The sequence below is a fragment of the Tursiops truncatus genome, chromosome 3 (genome assembly GCF_011762595.2).
Source record: "Tursiops truncatus isolate mTurTru1 chromosome 3, mTurTru1.mat.Y, whole genome shotgun sequence".
NCBI lineage: Eukaryota > Metazoa > Chordata > Mammalia > Artiodactyla > Delphinidae > Tursiops > Tursiops truncatus.
The window spans coordinates 31,601,204-31,621,632 of record NC_047036.1 but is presented as its reverse complement, the minus strand read 5'-3'; the positions used below and the strand labels follow the sequence as shown (position 1 = coordinate 31,621,632).

Sequence of the window (20,429 nt, the reverse complement as noted above, 5' to 3'; positions counted from 1 at the left end):
ACAAGGACTGTTAAAATGTGCCTATTCTTCAAAGTAAAAAAAAAATTCCATTAGCTATTTTCCCTTCTGATATATGTTAACTACCATTTTACCATTGCTCCTTCAGTGGAGTAGGAAATGTACTGCAGGTTCATCATCTTCAAGTGTCTCGATGGAAATAAACCAATTGCCACTTGGAAAAATGGCTGAAATGTGTTTAGAGAACCCTACACCAGGGTTTAGCTGCTCAGGTCCAGGTCCCATATCATGTTGCAAACAGGCTGCTTTTAGACCAGTTCAGCTTGTGCTTCCTTTTTTTTTTAAGGTCATGGAAGCTGAAGGTTGAAAAGGCAAACAGGAAAAAAAAAAAAAAAAAGAAAAGAACACACACTCATTTTCTTCAGCTTAGAGATAAGCAGGAAACCCAAAGAACGTGTTCTTAACATTAAGACCTCAGTAATAATACGGAATAGAAATTCACCCAAGTGTATCTGACAGAAGCCCAGGCAGGCATCCAGGAGATTCTAGTGGTGAGCTGCTGAGTCACTCACTGTACGTCTTTTTCCTCATCTGTGCATTGGGGATGAAGCCTGTAGCACTATGAAACTATGATCTCATTTGTCCAGTTAAAAAAAATGTTTATAAATGCATAGATTATGTCTGAAAGAAACATCCTTTCTAGAGACAGAGGTCGGGTTGATGCGCAGTCCCATATTCTGATTGTCAAGTTGAAAGATAATGTTGATATCATCATGATCACCTCTAAGTCAATTCCAAGTTTGTGACTCTTGTTACCTATACTACTGCATATAACCCCATGCACCTCACTTTACCAGTCTTCCAACAATCCTGGTTCTACCACTGGCTTGCTGTGGGATTTGGGGAAAGTTACTTACCTTCTCTGGGCATTGTTTTCCTTGTATGTCAAATGGAGAGGAGGAGATTTAGTCTTCATAAGAATCCTAGGAGGTAGCTACTAGGATTATCATCCCCATTTTACAGATGAGAAAACACACAGAGAGGTCAAGTAATTTCCCCAGGGTCACAGAGTAGCAAGTGGTGAAGCCAGGATTGCAGTCCATGCACTGAGCATAGCCCTTGCCCTAAACCCCTATGTGGTGCTGCCTCTGTGCAAAGCTGTAAATACAGCTTGATGTCTTTAAAACGATTGGCCTTCTTTGGGGGAATGTGCTGGATATCCAAGTCACAGATGCTCCTCTGCCCCTTTCTCCCATCCATGGGTCTGGGAGTTAAAAAATTGGAACTAGTGAATTCACTTTCTTCTGGGTAGAAGCAGTGCAAAAAGTGTCTGTCCCATCCTCCAGGGCCCCAAGTATCCAAGCTCAGGTGCTGTGTTATCACATTTGCATTTTTGCTACCTCAAATATTAAATTATGCTTGTGTTTACTACATTCAGTAAACATGCACTGAGTACCCACTATGTGCTTGGGACTTTCAGAGTCTGCAGGAGAACAGTGTAAATAACCAATGCCTGCCCTCAGGAAGCCTAGAGTATTGAGATTAAAGACCACTAGGTCATACACAAGAAAATATAAACAACCATAGGGTAATAGCTGGAAGGTGTGAAGTGACTTGAGTTTGGGGATGGGGTTCAGCCTGGGGAAGGCCAGTTCCAAGTTGATTCTGACCACAGCATTGAAGAGAGCGGGGGCCATCCTGGAGGACTTGACTTGCTTTGCATAATGAAATGCTTCTGATATTCACATTCAATTCTGAAGGTCATTCTCTGGAAGTATTAGAATACCAGAGAGTTTCCCTCCTGGGGGTTAAATTGGTGACTATCCTATTGTGAGAGTTGGAGATTGCTTCCTCCAGATGTGCTCCTGAGCCCCTTGAGCCTGGTTCAGCCCCTTCTCTGTTCTCCCGTGTCACCCAAGGCACATCTCCACATTTGTCCCTTGCACATATGTTATAAGGATCTGTTTAAAGGTCTCCTCTTGCCCTGGAATTTGAAGGGACTGAGTTAAACCAGATCAAACAGGTTTCTGCTGAAAGCCTTCCCTGAGCTCTTGTGTATTGTCAATACGCAGCTTTCCCCAAACATATTTGACCCTACATCCTCCTGTGAGTAATACCTTTCAATAGCTCACGGGACTAGAATTCTGAAGAACACAGTTTTAGAAGCCCAGTGCTAGCTGCAGAGTACAGAGAAATCGCAAGACAGGGTCCCGCCCTCCAGGAGCTCAGATTTTAGTGGGGAAGATGAAAGCCTCAAGGAGAAATTACAATTCAGTCCACTAAGGGCTAGATTCCAGGTATGTACAGGAATGTGGTGGCGGAAGGGTGTAGAGAAATAAGAAGACGAAGAAATAAGAGAAGGCTTCAAAGAGAAGCTGATACAAGAGCTGAGCATTCAAGGATGAGTTGGCATCCACCAGGATAAAGGAAAAGGGCATGCCGGCTAATGGCACACATGCACAAAGGTATGGAATTAGGAAAGAGAAAGGCTCTTGGGGAGATTGCCACTAGATGTAGATGAAGCCTGAAGTGCTACTTGGAAAATGGCTGTAAATAAACCTAGGAGGAAGAGGGCAAATGAGGAAGGAGATTGTGGGCCAGGCACTGTGTTTACATTTTATCTGGCCGTGTGCAGTGAGAAGTTATTGAAACGTGGAGAGAGCTCATCAGCTTCCCTCTTTGAAAAGGAAGTTACAGAGTGACCTGGAGGACAGACTGGGGGGTTGGGAAAAGACACAAGTGACTGGTTAGGAAACTGTTGGACTATCCAGATGAGAGATGATGGGGGATAACCAAGAAATTGGCAGTGGAGAAGGAAAAGTGTGAAAAATGAACAAATGATTAAGAGGCAGAGTTGACTTAGGAATGGAAGAAGGTAGGTGAGTCAAAGATGACTCTGCAGTTTCTGGTTTGAATAACCAGGTGGCCGATTGTATCATTATCAGGAGAGAGAGGACCGGAAGAGGAACCAAGTCAGCTTGGAGAAGACAACAGCTTCCATTTGGGCATGTTGATTTTTTAGGTTTTTATGGAATCTATAGGTAGAATTAATGGTCTGGATTTTAGGCTAGAGATATATATTTGGGAGTTGTCAACCTAAAAATAATGTCTCAAGCCATGGGATGGGGTGAGATCACCCAGCAAAGTGAAATTGGACATAAAAAGAGGAGAGCCAAGTGCAGAACTCTGGAGAGCAGATGCCAAGTGAGCCTGAAGGAAGAAGGAGGTCCCCGTGCAGTGGTGTGGCAGAGCCTCATGGAAATGTGATCTGGAAATCAGTACCTAAGTGTTGGTTCTGATCCTCTCAGGGGAGCACTAACCCATGGAAGAGCTGTGCCATGGCCAGAACTCCAGGTCCATGAGAGAAAACTTGACGTGACACCAGATCTGCCTGTACCTTTCACCTCTTCCTCCTCCCATCTTTACTCCAGTCCTTCAAGTTTGTGTCCTAGTTGACTGGTCCCTCCCTCTAAGGTCAACCTTCCTGCTGCATCCCCCCCACTCTGCCTCTGTCCTTGTCTAGTCCACCAGACCAGTGTTGTCTTTCAGCATTAACCCAGGGCTGCTGGCCACTTTGTGAAAGGGAGTCTGCACTCTGCTCCTTCACTCAAGTCCAGAGGACTAGGTCCAAAATGATCAGGAAAGACATCAGGGTTTGAGTCTTAGATTCAGAAGTCTTCTTCATAGAAGCTGTCCCTAAAACCATGAATGCCATTGTCAAGGTAGAGTTTGGAAAAGGAGAGAGACAAAAAGAAATTTAAGTTAGCCTTTGCTTTCAGGGGACTAAGAGAGGAACAAGGCCAGCAAGGGAGGCTATACAGTAATATTCAAGAAAATTGAAAAAGAACCAAGAGAACGTGGTGATATGGAAACCATGGGAGGTGAGAGTAAATGAAGGAGGGGTGGTCGCAGTGCTGAATGCTGCAGAGTTTGCAGAAAATGATGAAAGCGGCTCTTTTCTTGTTTGCCCATTTCTATTCTCCTCTAACCTGAAAAGAACCTATTATAGGAATGAGATCACTAGGCAATTTAACCTAACTCCTGACTTACGGGCTCCTGAAGGCACACCATGCCTTGCTTCTCCTAGATTAAAAAGAAGAATGAAGAACGAAGCAGTTGAAAAAATGACTAGCTCCTTACCCCCAACAGCCCCCTTAGCAATCCTGCAGGCAGATCACAGAGGCAAGATAATATCTGAAGAAAGAGTCAGCCAGTCTGCATGCAATGGATAATGATGCAGTATCCGACCTCCTGCCTCAGTGACTCACTGGGATTCTTCCCCCTTTTGCCCTTTAAAGACTGTCATGGCTGAGCAGAATCTTCGGAGTTAGTCTCAGGACACGTGTCCACCTTCTCCCCAGATTGCTGGCTTTTCTGATTAAAGCACCTTTCCTTTCTATTGACATTTGCCTCTTGAATTTTTGGCTTTTGAGTGGTGAGCAGCTGAACCTGAGTTTGGTAACTGTGACTCGAGAAGAGGTCAATGGATTTGGCAACACAGAAGTCATAGGCAACTTGCTAAAGAGACATGTCAGTCACAAGACGGTGGAGAACCCAAATTGTTGAAAGTAAGGGAAGTGGAGGCAAAAAGATAGTTCTTTCCAGAAGTTTAATGATGGAGGAAACAGTTTTAATTCATTCATTTATTTAATTCTTAAGCATCTACTTGGTCCAAGGCACTAAGATGACCAAAAAAAAAAATTTTTTTTAAGTGTCCAAAGCTCCCCACAACACCAAGGAGTCTGCGATCTATTGAGACAATAAGCGGCACCTAAAAAATTAACTGAAAATACAAGACATTGAGTTTGCCGTCTTCCCCACTCAACCCTGTTGTCACTATAAACTTTCATCCCTCTGTGATTGCACCCACGCCCACAGTTTCAAGGACCACCTATGACTCAGCCTTCTCTCTACTAATGACAACACGGAGCCTCACCTTAGCTCGTGACCTGCCCTCCACTCTCCACGTGGGCACTTCTGCCTGCCCACTGAGTCCTTCCATCTTTGCTGTTACTACCCTGCCTGAAGGACTCTGTACTTGGGCTGGTGACCCTGTTAGTACTGGTGCCAGAACACTGACAATCAAATTTAGGGGCACTTTACCAAAAATGCTTATCTTAGCTCTAGGACTTTAAGGCAGTGATTTTCAAGCTGTGTTAAGTGGAACCTCAGCATGGTCCCTGGTGTATCCTCTAGACTTTATTGACTGTTTCCTTTCACGTTAGGGAAGTTTTCAACTATAATCACTTCAAATATTTTCTCAGGCCCTTTCCCTTTCTCTTCTTCTTCTGGGACCCCTATAATTCAAATGTTTTCCAGAGGTCTCTGAGACTATCCTCAATTCTTTTCATTCTTTTTTCTTTATTCTGCTCCTCGACAGTTATTTCCACCATTCTATCTTCCAGCTCACTTATTCATTCTTCTGCCTCAGTTATTCTGCTGTTGATTCCTTCTGGTGTATTTTTCATTTCAGTCATTGTGTTGTTCATCACTGATTGTTGGTTCCTTAGTTCTTCTAGGTCCTTGTTAAACATTTCTTGTATCTTCTCGATCCATGCCTCCATTCTATATCTGAGATCTTGGATCACCTTTACTATCTTTACTCTGAATTCTATTTCAGGTAGACTGCCTATTTCCTCTTCATTTATTTGGTCTTGTGGGTTTTTACCTTGCTCCTTCATCTGCAGCATATTTCTCTGTCATCTCATTTTGTCTAACCTACTGTGTTTATGGTCTTCTTTCCACTGGCTGCAGGGTTGTAGTTCCTCTTGCTTCTGTCATCTGCCCCCTGGTGAGTGAGGTTGGTTCAGGGGCTTGTGTAGGCTTCCTGGTGGGAGGGCCTGGTGCCTGTGCTCTGCGGGTGGAGTTGAGTCCTTTCCCTCTGAAGGGCAGGGCTTTGTCAGGTGGTGTGTTTTGGGTGTGTCTGTGAGGTTAGTACTTTAGGCAGCCTGTCTACTGATGGGTGGGGTTGTGTTCCTGTCTTGCTGGTTGTTTGGCATGAGGTATCCAGCACTGGAGCCTGTAGGCAGTTGTGTGGGGCTGGGTCTTGGTGTTGATATAGATACCTCCCAGAGCATGCACACCAATTAATATTCCCTGGGCCTGGGAATTCTCTGGCAGTCCAGCGTCCTGGATTCTATGTGCCCACCTGGGAGACCCAGGCCCAACCCCTGGCCGGGTAACCAAGAGCCCGCAAGCCACACAGGGCAGCCCAAGCAAAAAGAAAGAAAAGAAAAGAAAAGGAAAAAAAAAATGAAAAGAGAAAAAGACAAACAAAACCCAAGACAAATAGTAAAAGCAACAGCAAACAAACAGCAGCAACAACACAACACACACACTCACACACACAGAAAAGAGAAAAAAAAACAGAAAAAACAAACCAACCAAAACACTAAGGGAACAGACAAATAAAAGAATTTTAATATGAGAACAGTTAATAAGGACTAAACTAAAAAAAGCAAAGAATGAAAAATAAAACAAAAAGCAAACAAACAAAAAAGCGAAGAAAACATAAAATAGACATAAAAACAATGGAAAAAAAGAAAAAACAAGAAGAAAACCACAAAGCAACAAAAAAGTAAAATAAAAATAGAAAAAACTTTAAATTTTATAAATATTTTAAAATTTTTTAAATAATAAAAATTTAAAATAACAGATAAAAAATAATAAAAGCAACAATACCAACAACTGAGCAAAAAGAAGCAAATAAAGAAAGAATAATAGTAATAAGACTATTTTCCTGGGGCCTCCTCCATCAGTGTCCTTGCTCCCACAGTGAGCCAGAGCCTATCCCTGCCTCCCCAGGAGGCCTTCCAATACCTCTAGGTAGGTCTCTGCACCTGCTGTGAGCACTGTAGGGGCAGCTCAGACTCTGACCTGGCCCGACTCCGATGTGTACTTGCCCCCAAAGTGCACTGCTGCAAAGGCTAGACTGGTCTCAGAGGTGGGAGCACTTGTTGTCTATTCAGGTATGCCACAGAGGCGGGATTTACCCAGCTGATCTCAGGGATTTAATCCATAGCTTGTGCAGCTACATGGAAGGATTTTCGTTCCTCTTCCTTAGTCGTACCGCCCTTGGGACTCAGCTTTGGTTTCGACCCCACCTCTGCATGTGTGCCTCCCTCAGGCGTCTGTTCCCCGCCCAGGTGAGACGGAGAAAAAGCAGAGGCTGCTTGGGGCACACTTACTCACGCAGACCGGGGCAGGGGTACCGTGGCCACAGTTGGAGTGTCTGCAAGTTGCCTGCGACAGTGGAGACCAGCAGGCAGTTGGAACAGACTGTGGCGTGCTCGCTCTGGTGGGAGTCCCTTCTGGTGTCCGCGGAGGCAGGAGCTGGTGTGTGGGAGCTGTGGCGTCCCCTACCCCCAACCTCTCAACAACGGCACCGTGCTTCATCTAGGGGCATTCCTGGCTGCGGAGCCCCTCCCGTCCCCTCTGTTGTATCCATGCAGCCAACAGTGTTCCTCTCCCCAGATCCGTTCTCCCAACCCCATGCTTTAACACTCAGTCCCTGCCAGCATCAGTGGACCCTCGTCCCAGGCAGGGGCACCCAGGGCTAACCCCCAAGGAGGCTTTGGGATGGGCAGTGCTCAGGACCCCGGAGCCCATGCAGGTGAAGGAGACCCTGGCCCAAGGGGGGAGCAGGTCTGCTCAGGGGGGAGCCCTCCCAGTGCCCGCGGAGGCTGAAGAAGCCAGCAGTTGGGGAAAGGGCTCCACCCCTTGTGTACCACTCAACAATGACACCTTGCTTTTATGGTATCTCAGGCTTTTTCCTCAGACTTTCCTGGTTGTGAAGTTCCTTACTCCTGTCCCTTCAGACTGTCTTTTCACAGCCAACAGCTGTCCCCTCCCTGGGTTCGTGCTCCAAACCCCACTTTCCAGCAGCCAGCTTCCTTCCACAACAGACGACTCATGATTCATCCTGGAATGTGCAGAGCTGCGGTGTAGACCACGCGTGCAGTTCTTACCTTGTCCTACCTTCCGTGGACTGTCGGCTGTGTTCTCCTTTGATCCCCTGAAGGTCCTTTTCTGTCCCAGCTGATTTCCCCACCGTGAGGGAGCTTTTCTGAGTGTGGAGACCTCCCCTCACCTTCGGCTTCCTGCCAGGGTCGCTGGTCCTTTTTATGATTCCTCTTTTCTTTTTTCCTTCTTTCTTTCACTCTTTTAGGTGTCAAAAGTCTTCCGCTAATGTTCAGCAGGTGCTCTGTGGGAACTGTTCCATTTGTAGATGAATTCTTGGTGCACTTGTGAGAAGCGACAAATTCCGCGTCCTCCTATTCCACCGTCTTGACTCGTCCCCTGGAGTCAAGAGAAAGGATAAGGCTTGAATTTTAAAACTCATATCTCTGACTCACTTTCTGTCCTTGCTCTTTGTTTTATCTGTGACCCATTTCTAAGTGATGCTCTTTCGCTGGAAGCACAGCTCCTGGGAAGCCTGCTCTTCCTCTCTTTCTTGGCCAAGGTCTGGGTGAGGTTTAGGACCCAAAAAGGGGCATGGAAGGGCACACCCATTCCTCATCCAGGAAATCCAGGCAACTCTCTGTAGGATGGGGATGCTCATTGCTATCTCAAAGAGGGTAGTGAGTGCAAATTCTCTCATATTTTAACAAATAAGTACTGACGGTCTACTATGGGCCAGACATTGTATTGGGTGCAGATGCCTGCCCTTGAGACAGTGAGTTATTACAATAAAGTGGAAATGATGCTACAATAAAAATAAACTACCTTTCTCCTCTAGGGAAGCACAGAGAAGGGGCAGGCAGCCAGGGGCTGAGGGAGTTAGAGCTGCTGTCAGTCCTTTGCCTTCGTGGAGGAGCTGCAGTTAGCCCCTGAAGGATGTTGGGGGAAGGAGAGGAAAGGGCCCAGTGAGGTGGGAGTAGCACAGGAGTGATTCACTGTGGCTGAGAATAAGTGCTGACTTTCGCTGTGGTGGTGGCCACTGGGAAAGTGTGCCTTCAAACACAAGGCTATTTCTATTTTATCCCTAAGGCAAAAAGGAACCAGTCTTAAGTCCCGGAGCCACGGCCACCCATTCATCTCTTAGAAGGATCCCACCACATGATTCCTGGATGCAGCTACAGGGTGCATGTCCATCCAGATTCTAATATACACCAGTGTTTCTTGACCTTTCTTTCATTATCATCTCCCTAAGGAGCCTTGTGAGGCATTTTTTTCCCCTAATCACTTTGCTGCTTCCCATGAAATTTTAATATCACAAAAATGCTGCTCAAGTGTTCAGGTACTATAGACATACTGTGCTTTATACATAAATAATTATGTGTCTTCATTCCCCAAGAATTAGTTTTCACTTCCTGGGGAGCGATAACATCTCTCAAGGTTCAGGTTCCATAAATGCTTGCGCGCTCTTCCCAGCGCCCCTCCCTTCCCTCACCCCCCCCCCACCGCCCCCCACCTCTTCCCCCTTCCCATGCTCAGGATCCAGCTTGTCATTTATCAAAATCCTATCTGGATTCCATCTTAATCGCTCCAGCACAGGTGTTCTCAGGCATTTGGGGCTGGGTAATTCTTTGTTGGAAGGGGGAAGCTGTTCCCGTGCCTCGTATGACTTTGAGCACCTTCCCTGGCCTCTGCCCTTAGATGCTAATAGCACCTCCCGACCAGTTGTGACAACCAAAAAATGTCTCCAGACATTGCCTGTGTCCTCTGATTGAGAACCACTTCTTTGTTTTTTTGTTTGTTTTTTGCAGTATGCAGGCCTCTCACTGCTGTGGCCTCTCCCGTTGTGGAGCACAGGCTCCGGACGCACAGGCTCAGCGGCCATGGCTCACGGACCCAGCCGCTCCGTGGCATGTAGGATCTTCCCAGACCGGGGCATGAACCCTCGTCCCCTGCATTGGCAGGCAGACTCTCAACCACTGCGCCACAAGGGAAGCCCGAGAACCACTTCTTTAAGGCTTTAGCTGCAGGTTCTTCTGCTCCTGCAAAGCAGTATTTGCAAGCACACTATTGTTTCAGTCCACAAGAGATGGCATCCTTGGTCCAGAGGGGTCCAGGAAGGGAAAGCCCCTGCCCTTTGCTTTGTAATCCTCTCACCCTACAGGCTACTTCTGTGTCTTTTCCTTATGCAACACTGAACTCTCCAGCGCAGACCTCCAGGTCCTGAGTTGATAATCTCATTACAGCTAATCCTGTTTACGGCAGTTCTCTTGGCAGAACAATCTTGTCAGGACCGAGGCTCTTTCCTTGCCATCCACTGTGCTCGCTGCTCCATTGTTCGTGGGCATGGAGGCCTGGCTGCGTATAAGCTTTCATTGATAGGGCCTATCCTGTTTACGAGGAGTCTGCAGAAGGGCCTCATCAAATACTTCCATCCCTTCCTTCAATAAATGGCTCTCTTTGATCTGTGCAAGGCAAAATAGTGTTTGTCAGCATCTGGGCTTCCTCTAGCTGATGATGGGGACATCCTGTCCCAGAAGACTCCCCAAAATAACACTTTTTGAATTTCAGAATATTTTCAGGTTCCTCTTTTTTTGTAAGCAGTTTTCTTTTTTTGCAGGGTATCTCTTTATGGCAAGTAAAGAAAGGGGCTGATCTTAGTTGTTGAAGGCCAGAGTAACACAAAGCTGAATGGTTTTCTGCAGGTCACCACCAAACAGGAGAAAAGGACAGGGCTGATAATAATATAAACATTTGGAAGCAGGACAAGAGGCAAGATTAGGGCTGGCCAGGTGAGATCCCTTTTCATGTTGTCAATTTAAAGCTCCAAGTTATCTAACAAGGTGAGAAGGAGGTCATGGGTATTAGTCACCTGAATAACAAGGTGGTAGGAACTAGTTCAATTATGCAGATGAATGATAAGTGGAATTTTCTACTTCCGTAGCTTTTAAGAAATTACCAGGTGAAGAGAGATTCTCTATGTGCTGCTGTGGTTCTCCAAGTGTAGGCCCTAAATCCAGCAGCATCACCTGGGAACTTGTTAGAAATATAGATTCTCTGGCTCCACCCCAGATACTGAATCGGCAGCTCTGGAAGTGTGGCCAGCATCTGTGCTAACAATTATCTCCAGGTGATTTTTTGTTTGTTTGTTTGTTTTTGTTTTTGTTTTTTTGCGGTACGCGGGCCTCTCACTGTTGTGGCCTCTCCCGTTGCAGAGCAACAGGCTCCGGACGCGCAGGCTCAGCGGCCATGGCTCACGGGCACAGCCACTCCGCGGCATGTGGGATCTTCCCGGACCGGGCCACGAACCCGTGTCCCCTGCATCGGCAGGCGGACTCTCAACCACTGCGCCACCAAGGAAGCCCTCTCCAGGTGATTTTAATGCACGCTAGAGTTTGAGGAGAACCAGTCTCTATCCATAACCTTCAAACTTCCGAGTACCTAACAATCACTGAGGGAGCTGATGAAAATGCAGGTTCCCAGACTCCATCCCTAAAGATACAGCTTCATTTGGTCCAGGTTGGGCCCTGGGGAGTCTGCCTTGATAATAAGTATCCCAGGGTGATTTGGATGCAGGATCCAAAGCCAGGACTGAGGAAGATCTGACTTAGACACACAGGGGCAGGAGAAATTTTCCACAGTGCTCCACTTCTGTTCTGAAGAGACTCCCCTCGTGGCTGAGATAATTCAGCTTCCCTTCCCAGTCATTCCGTGAAGCTGGCTGCTAGGGTTACCTATTGTGACAGGTGGTTCTTTTCAGGATTACTCAAATACTAGAAGGTCAGACTGGCCCCATCAGTTCCTTTCACGCTGACATCTGAAGCACGTTGCTAACTCCTCACCTGGGTTGGGCTCGCACAGATAGCTTAGAAGGAAAAGCTCTGTATCCCCTTACTAGTTCCTTGAACCACAATCCAAGACACAGCTTGGTTTTCCCAGGAGTTTTGTTTTGCACAGCTGATGCATTCCAGGCATTGCTGGGATGCATTTTTCTTCTCCTCTTTCCCTCCAGCCCCCAGCCTATGCCATATGAGCATATATAGCCTCCTGGGGTGATCATCCTCAAATCCTAACCCTCTCTCCCAAAGCTGTCTCTCCCACCAGATACCCGGCCCTTCACCGTGCAGAACTGAGTTTGCCAAGACCACTATCAGCTCCGAATTCCAGCTCAGAGAGGGAACTGCTGCTGCTGCTGCATCTCAGATGTAGGCTTCAAGGTACAGTATTGGCTCCTGTCTTCCTGGCTTTGTTTTCTGTGTCCCTTTTGGCATCTTACCACTCAACTTTCCTAGCGCTTCTGAGTGTTGGGCTCTTTATTTCTTATATAGTTTACTGTGATCTATTCTCAATAGACTCTTCCTCCAGTCAGTCACTGGCACCCTAGAGAGAGGGTCCTTCTTTGTCCCCAGTCACTGTTTGGAGCCCCACAATAGCAATGGATGGGGTCCACTAGAGCCACTGTGTACAGTTGTGCAGTTCGTGCACTGCACAAAGACACCTCAGGAAGGCGGCGAGTGTGGACTGAAATTCAGCTCGTGTTCTGCTCACCAAGATGAGTGGGTGACATTGTGCTGTGGACAGCTGGAAGAAGGTACACTGTTTTGTTTTGTTTTCTTTTTACATGCCAAGTCTATATATATATATATATATATATATATATATATCTCAACACAATCACATTAGGTTATCAGCTGACACTAGATTAATGTGTTTTATTGTCATCTCAGTGTTTATGTGAAAATGAAGACTTTTAGAGTGCTTGAAACTATTTTACGAGAAATAGTTAATTCTTAGGTTTTATTTCTTAGAGCATTTTAGGTTTACAGAAAAACCGAACAGAAATTACAGTGTTCCTACATACTCCCACGCACTCCCTCCCACCCCACTTCCCATTTCCTCTATTATCAACACCTTTCATTAGTTGGGGTACATTGGTTACAATGGATGAACCAATATTAATCCATTATTATGAACTAAAGTGTTCCCTCTTTGTGTTGTACATTCTACAGGTTTTGGCAAATAATATAATGCCTTGTACTCACCATGTTTGTATTATACAGAAGAGTTTCACTGCTCTAAAAACTCCCTGTGTTTCACTTCCCCACACCTCCCTCCCTTGCTTCCCCTCCCCAGGCCCTGGGAACCACTGATCGTTTTACTGTTTTATAGTTTGGTGGAAGGTATACTTTTCTTTGTACAAAGGAATATCTACCAGCTAAAACCACAGGGTCTTTTTCTGCACAGAGACACACGATTTTTTTTTTTTAATTTAGCCAATGCCTTGAGTCTAAGAGCAAACCTAATTTAGGTTCCTTCTCTGGATGACTTCAGTGTATCCCATCTCCCTTGTTTCTCTTTAACTAGTACAACCTTATTTGTTGGTAAACATTACTTTATGGTCCCCTTTCTCCATTCATCCATTCTCCCCTACTATGATACATCTTTTATGTCAATGCTGACCCAAAGACCTTTCTGCAATGATGAAAATGTTCTATACCTGTGCCACCCAATACAGTAGCCACTAGTTTCATGTGGTTACTGAGCACTTGAAACGTGGCTAGTGCAATGGAGGAACTGAATTTTTTTTTTTTTTTAGCGGTACGCGGGCCTCTCACTGTTGAGGCCTCTCCCATTGCAGAGCACAGGCTCCAGATGCGCAGGCTCAGCGGCCATGGCTCACAGGCCCAGCCGTTCCAGAGCACGTGGGATCTTCCCGGACCGGGGCGCGAACCCGTGTCCCCTGCATCGGCAGGCGGACTCTCAACCACTGCGCCACCAGGGAAGCCCTGAATTTTTAAATTCTATTTAATTTTAATAATTTCACCTTAGCCCCGTGTGGCCAATAGCTACTATTTTGGACAGCACAGGTTTAAGTTTTTGCCTATGTCAGATCACCCATCCTGATAGCATTCATAAACTTTCCCCTGCCTTTATACTTGAAATCTTCCCTTTCCTCTTGAATCTTCTCTGACAAATTAGAAAAGCAGCTAAATTCTGCCTGACCCCGTTCATTGCTGAAATACACAGCTCCCACATCTGTCACGTTTATCACCATCCAATATATTCTTTTCTTACACAGAACATTAAGGTGTCTTGTAAAATTTATTTATGAGGTTCTCTCATGTTCCTTGTCTCTGCCTTTATATGTCTCCAGCTGTTAAGTGTTTTCTGTTTAATACCCCTGGAAAACAGAGTAGAATTACATAACTCATGCTTTAGTTGGCAGTTTCTACAAGCCATTGTAAGTGGGTTAATACACGCCATTTTAGATGATTGTGACACAACACTTAAGGGCTGAAAGAGTGGGAAGAGAAGAAACAATGACATCAAAGGAAATGAAGAGAATGAAGAGTTTCAGTCCAGCATTCAGCACGTCATGAGTAAGGAGATGTGGATGGTGGCTGTCGGGAGGCTGGCATTCTGAGCACATCTGTGTCACCAGCAGGCCTGTGACATTGGTCATATCAGGGACTCAGCTTTCTCCTTCATGGAATGAAGGGTTTGGACCAGAGGCTCCAGTTCGAGGTGTCTCCCAGCTTAGAATGCTCCTTGAGTCAAAAGTAGCCTGGGAATGACTGGGACATTGGAAACAGACTTGGTCACGTGGAATATTTCACAGAATCTCACCCCTACCACTGCTTCCCCAGCTAGCAATGTTTGTGATGAACACATTAACTTTGCTAAGGACAAGACTGAAACAATATTTTAAGAACCAACAAAACCTAGTTCAGAGTGAGTCATTGGTCCTGACTATAGTGGCTCAACTGACCACAAAAGTTTGTGAATAATCTATATGGTGTCCTTAAAACATCTGCACAAACCTTTTATTTCCAGTGCTTTGAACAGAAATAAACAGTCTTTAACCCAAAGTCTAAATTCCACAAAACAGATGAAAATTTAAAGTATAAGTACGGACTCCCTGGCTGAGTGTCTCTTGCCTGTGTGCCCATGTGAGTGGTCAGTTAAATGCCTGGTCTCCGTTATATAAGTAGGAGGAAATCTTTGCATATAAAAATAGGGCAAGTTGTGCTAAAGTAAAACTCGTGTTCTGGAACTCTTAATGTGCACGTAATTGTAATTACCGCTTAGGCTTGCAAGCTAAATGATTTGCTAATGGCAACTAAAATGTGACATGCCCCCAGAAGAAATAATTGATTCATAACTTGGGAGGGTCTGAGTCAATTGTCCTCAGCCAAACGCTTAAATATTTTTTCTTTCTCTCCCTAAACCTTGCTTCTGCAGTGAAGAATAGGAATAGTGTTGTTGTGATGACTAAAGGAAACTAGGGCATAGCACTGTAAACCCTTCAGAGTTCCCGGCACCGTCGCAATTACACATTTGTTTATATCATCACTTGCCTGCTCCCTCCCTGCTAGACTGTAAGTTCCAGGAGGGCAGGGGTTTTGTCACCTTTCGCTCAGGGCCTGGCATGTAGCAGGGAGTCAACACAAATCTTTTGAATAAAACATGTGAATCATTTAGAGTCACTGGAGTCAAATCCCCGGGCTTGGCTCCTGTGTTCTTGGACAAGTAGCTCTTCGGCCTGTGCCTTCGTTTCCTCGTCTATAAAGGAGGATAGTGATGGTATATCTGTGAATAACTGTGAGAGTCGAGTGGGATTATATACGCAAAGCTCTTAGAACAGTGTCTGCTACATAGAGAGAAATCATTAAATGTTAATGATTTTTAATCATTAAAAATCGATGATAGTTGATGTGTCATAAGCACTTCATAAATGACAGTTCTTATTATTTACTATCATTTTTGAAACAGTGTTTGCCCTTTGAAATAGCAGTTATATGGAGGTCCTCAGTTAACGTGTTCTACTATACTAGGACGGCTGCTTTCCCTTTGTATGCTATGCCAGGCACAAGTGTGGACACAGCATGTCAAAGGAAACACCAAAATGATGTTCACAATGGTACATGGGTCTCTAGGGTCCAGGGAAAAGTGACAAAATGTTTTCCCACCTCTGTATGTTACAGGATCCCTCTCCCACCTCCTGGTACCCTCCCCTCATCTCTACTGCGCCAGTTGTCTCAGGAAGTCCCCAGCTTGCAAATCAACCTCCCCTATAGGATCTGTCTCTACCCATCACCGTTAAAGGATGCTTTACAGCAATCTATTCTCTTGTGGAAATAATTTATTGCCAGAAAGTAAATGATAAAAGCCTATATTTTTATATTCAGGGCAGGAAGGGAAAATAAGAAAAAAGACTTGAGACTAATTCTAGATCTTGCCTTTACTAACTGAGTCACTTCTGGTAAGTTACCTGATTGATTGTGTCTCAGAATAGTATAAGTGAGACGGGAATAATCAATATGTGATCTACCTCTGGGCTTATGAAAATTAAATGAGATAAGCGTGCAGAGGACTTAGTTCCAATTAAGAGAGGAGAGTTTCTAAATTGTGAAAAGAACAAATTTTGCCACCCTTCCAACTCCAGTCATTCTGAGTGTCCAAATTGATCTGGGAGATTTAGCGAGGGTTTTTTTTTCCTTTCCCTAGGGACTCCACTTTTAAATGGTGGGGCTACTTCCTATCCTAGGACAAAGGAGAGGTGGAGAAGGACACACACACACTTTCTTTTCTTTTTTGCCCTCTGACCTTTTCTCTAATATGTAAGTAAAATTTGAATAATGCTATAATTCCATTCCAGTATCTTCTATATACTCTTCTTTAACTGAATAAGGTAATCAACTCTTATCTTTACCCTCTTCCCTAATTTTCTGAATTTAATGACTCTAGATTTGAATTTTACAGCATTTCAGGAACAGGTTTTTTCCCATATAATTTGAGGTTCAATTTCATTTATTTGAGAATTGATTGTTGTTAAAAATCTAATTGTTTTCAATAAGCAAAATCACTTTGATCCATTTTATATATATATTTTTTTACAATTAAGGAGCATTCACTTTAGTATTCATAGTTCTTTGAAGTATAACACTACGCGTTACTATTTCTTGTTTAAACACGGTCTAGCAAGATCAATAGTTACTTGTAAAAAAAAAACATGGGAGAGGGATTAGCATGACATTTAAAGAAGGCAGTATTCCAAAGAACGTAATTGTAAAACATGACAACAGTATCATAGATCTCCTCAATGCAAAAGCACAATTAATATTAAGAAATATATGCATAATCTGATCCATTTAATTCTGATAGGTAGAGTATATAAAAACATTGCTAACCTGTAGTAAATGGTTGAGATGATGGGGTAGATGATCTGAAAAATAAAGTGAAAAGCTCAGAGCATTATATAAAGCTTGCCAAGGCAAACCTAGTTCTAAAGAAAAACATTCAGGCAAATTCCCAAGTTCAGGTCTTAGTATACCTTTTATCCTATTAGAAGCCATTCCTTTGCTGAGCATTGAAAAGACAAGATCTGAGAGGTGCTTGATTAATCCACAGGGATCTAAGGCCTTTTTAAAAAGGTACTCAAAGACCTAAGCAAATATTACCTCTGAATTTTGTAAATATTTTATGCCTTACTTATTTGTCTGAGCAAAATCGTATGTCCTGCTAACAACCCTAACTAGATACAACTTTTAACCTAAAGAAAAAAAAAATTGGAAAGTAAAAATGTGCTTTTGGATTTAGTTAGAATTGAAAATCCATTTCCTTTCTGTGTAGTAATGACTTTTATGGGGCTTTATAACAATAGGGTTGGTTAAAAATATTTAAAGCCATGGAGAATAATTGGACAGTCTCATACCACACTTTATACAATATTCTTTGTGTTAAAATAATTTCCCTTAAGCCCCTTCCTCTTCCCATTGTCTCCCTACCTCCTTTGTCAGGAGTGAACTAATCAGAGAGAAACTGCTTGACTGTGTAGCCCTGAGAGTTTGATTCCGAGAGGACAGATGCTGGTCTCCCAGTTCTGGAACTTTCTACCTGTGTGACCTTGGGCTAGTGACTTAACCTTCTGAACCCCAGTCTACTCATCTGCAGCAGGGTACCCACTTCCCAAGGTTGTTGTCAGAATTCAATCAGATGGTGGGTATTTTGCTAGCAGGAGAATGCTTTCCTTCACTGCCCCCAGCTGCAGTTAACTTTCACTCTGACATAATGTTGCTATCGGTCAAAAATAAAATGGGCCTTGGTCGCGGCATGAGGACTTCTTAGTCGCAGCATGCGAAGACACGGCGCAGCCAAAATTTAAAAAAAAAAATTGGTGCATATTAGTGTACATAAATTTTTAAAAAATAAAATGAGGGACCTCCCTGGTGGCGCAGTGGTTAAGAATCCACCTGCCAATGTAGGGGACACGGGTTCGAGCCCTGGTCTGGGAAGATCCCACGTGTCACGGAGCAACTAAGCCTGTGCACCACAACTACTGAGCCCACGTGCCACAACTACTGCAGCCCACGCACCTAGAGCCCGTGCTCCGTAACAAAAGCCGCCGCAATGGGAAGCCAGTGCACTGCAACAAAGAGTAGCCCCTGTTCGCCGCAACTAGAGAAAGCCCACGCACAGCAATGAAGACCCAACATAGCCAAAAATTAATCAATTTTAAAAAAATTTAAAAAATGAGCCTTGGGACATGGATAAATGGATGGGGTCAGAATACAGATTCCAAATTCCACTGTCACCACGGAGAAGGAACAGAAGGCAGGGCCTTTGAATCCCTACACCTTATATACATAGTAAGCACTAGATGCGGGTATTTTTGAATGGTCTTCTGGTAGATTCGATAGAAATAAGGTACCCTGACTAGCATGAAGCTGGTAAAGTTAAAAGATGGTAAAGAATGATGGGTTAAGAGCAAAGGATGGGAATCAAGCACGCTGGGATCAGATCCTAGCTTTGGAGTAACTTTGGACAAAGATGCTAATTTCTCTGAATCTGCATTTAAATCTATTTAAATCTGATCATTCTTCTCCCTCTCCATCCCCCGCCCCACTCACATTCCCAGTCACACAAAACAGTGACAGCTACCCCTCTAGATAGCTTCACCTTGCCGTTAGGATAAAGTGCCAAGCACGGCCCACGAGATCTGGTCCCTCTCACCCTTCTATCCCTGCTTCTCTTAGCTCCAGCAATAGTTCTCTTTTTCAGTCCCCTCGAAAGTGCTGTCTGGCCCTGTCTTGCCCCTGTGTGATCCAACAACATCTTGTCTCATCTGCCTGGAAGGATTTCATCCCCAGCACCAGTACCTCCTCCCCCATTAAGTGAATAACCCTGAATGTCTAGGCTTAAACATCATTTTCTGAGTGAGATTTAACCTCCCACCCCACCCTAGGTTAGGGCGCCTCCTGTGCTCTTTGTTTCCCTCTTTCTTCAGTCTTGCTGCACTGTGATATCTCTTCCCACCGCATTAGACTCCATGAGATATCCGTGTACAGGTAGAGGGTGGATCCAGCGTAGAGCAGGGACCATTGGGTTTACCTTGTTCTCTACTGCAGTCCCAGAGTCCAGCCCAGTGGCTGCTTGTAACACACACTGACTGGATGCGTGAAGGACTGAGTATCAGGAGACTGAGATCTCCTCCCAGACTTGTGAGGGCTAAAGGAGATGATGTCTGTATCAAGTTCAGAACCACTCTTGGCACCTGGTAAATATCTCAGCCATTGTTGGCTATTATCATTAATAGAAATGTTTAAGTGATGAATTTGTTTCATTTCTGAATTCTTTGGTGGGCACTTCCCCAGATGGGAGAGTTAAAGGAAGATAAGCAAGCTGCCCATTGGTACCCATTCTTCTAAATACAATTGGAGAGTTTTAGAGCAGAACAAGATGAAACAATGTGCCAAACCAAAACTGGAGCCAGGACAGAAAATGGCTTTGATGTGATGGATCGAGTGTAATTGTATGTTTGCCTGCACCTCGGGTCTGGCTATGCTCCAGGTGCAAACATCCATAACCCAGTCCATCAACCAGATGTTACCAGTTTGGAGAGTTTTTTTTTAAAACAGAAATAGGATCTATGCCTATAGAAACCTACATGTTAGCACATGGAAAATGACTGTAGTCAATATCATATAAAAATACAATTTGCAAAAGATAATTATGGAATCCACATGAAAGTCTTATACCTGAGTCTTAAACTTGAGTAATAAAAGGTGAATACTGTACCTCTAGCTGGAATTTAAAGATAGGATTTTCATAATGGAGACCAGATTATATAAAATTTGATGTAATAAAGTTGTATCTTCTTTTATTAAAAATTATAAATAAGTGTAAGACTTCTTTTATTTTCAACTGACCAGGCCTCCTAAGTTACAAACTTTGCTGAAGTCTAACATGGGTAGGATAGATGCTGATGATTCTTAGTATTGGAAGAAACTTCATGATTCAAAAAAATGAAGTCATAATGTTGGTATGTCATGTATCAGGACTGATGTTTTAAAGGGGAACTTTTAATTCCATCTTCTATGACTGGTCCAAAATTTCATGAGTATGTTGCAGGGGAAATGAAGGAACATTTGGAAAGGGGGAGAAAAATCTATCTGCTACCTCTTCTAAACTATTTATTAGCTCTCTACTACTAGTAGCCTGAGACTGGCTTTTCTCTGAGCATCCCTAATTGAGCTTCTGTTAATAGACTTGGAATATAAGTTAGGGATATGTTT

General features: G+C 44.2%; 1 long non-coding RNA gene across 3 annotated transcripts in view; it reads left to right on the top strand.

The window, feature by feature from the left end:
* The window catches only part of LOC141278268 (uncharacterized), a 283,972-nt gene extending 263,839 nt beyond the window's left edge, over window positions 1–20,133 (top strand). For 2 of the 3 annotated variants that reach the window (XR_012330656.1, XR_012330657.1), the window contains one exon: window positions 11,070–20,133. This is a non-coding gene — a long non-coding RNA (uncharacterized lncRNA). The remainder of the gene's footprint in view (window positions 1–11,069) is intronic. The other variant, XR_012330658.1, reaches the window with a different exon arrangement.
* The last annotated feature ends 296 nt before the right edge of the window (window positions 20,134–20,429 follow it).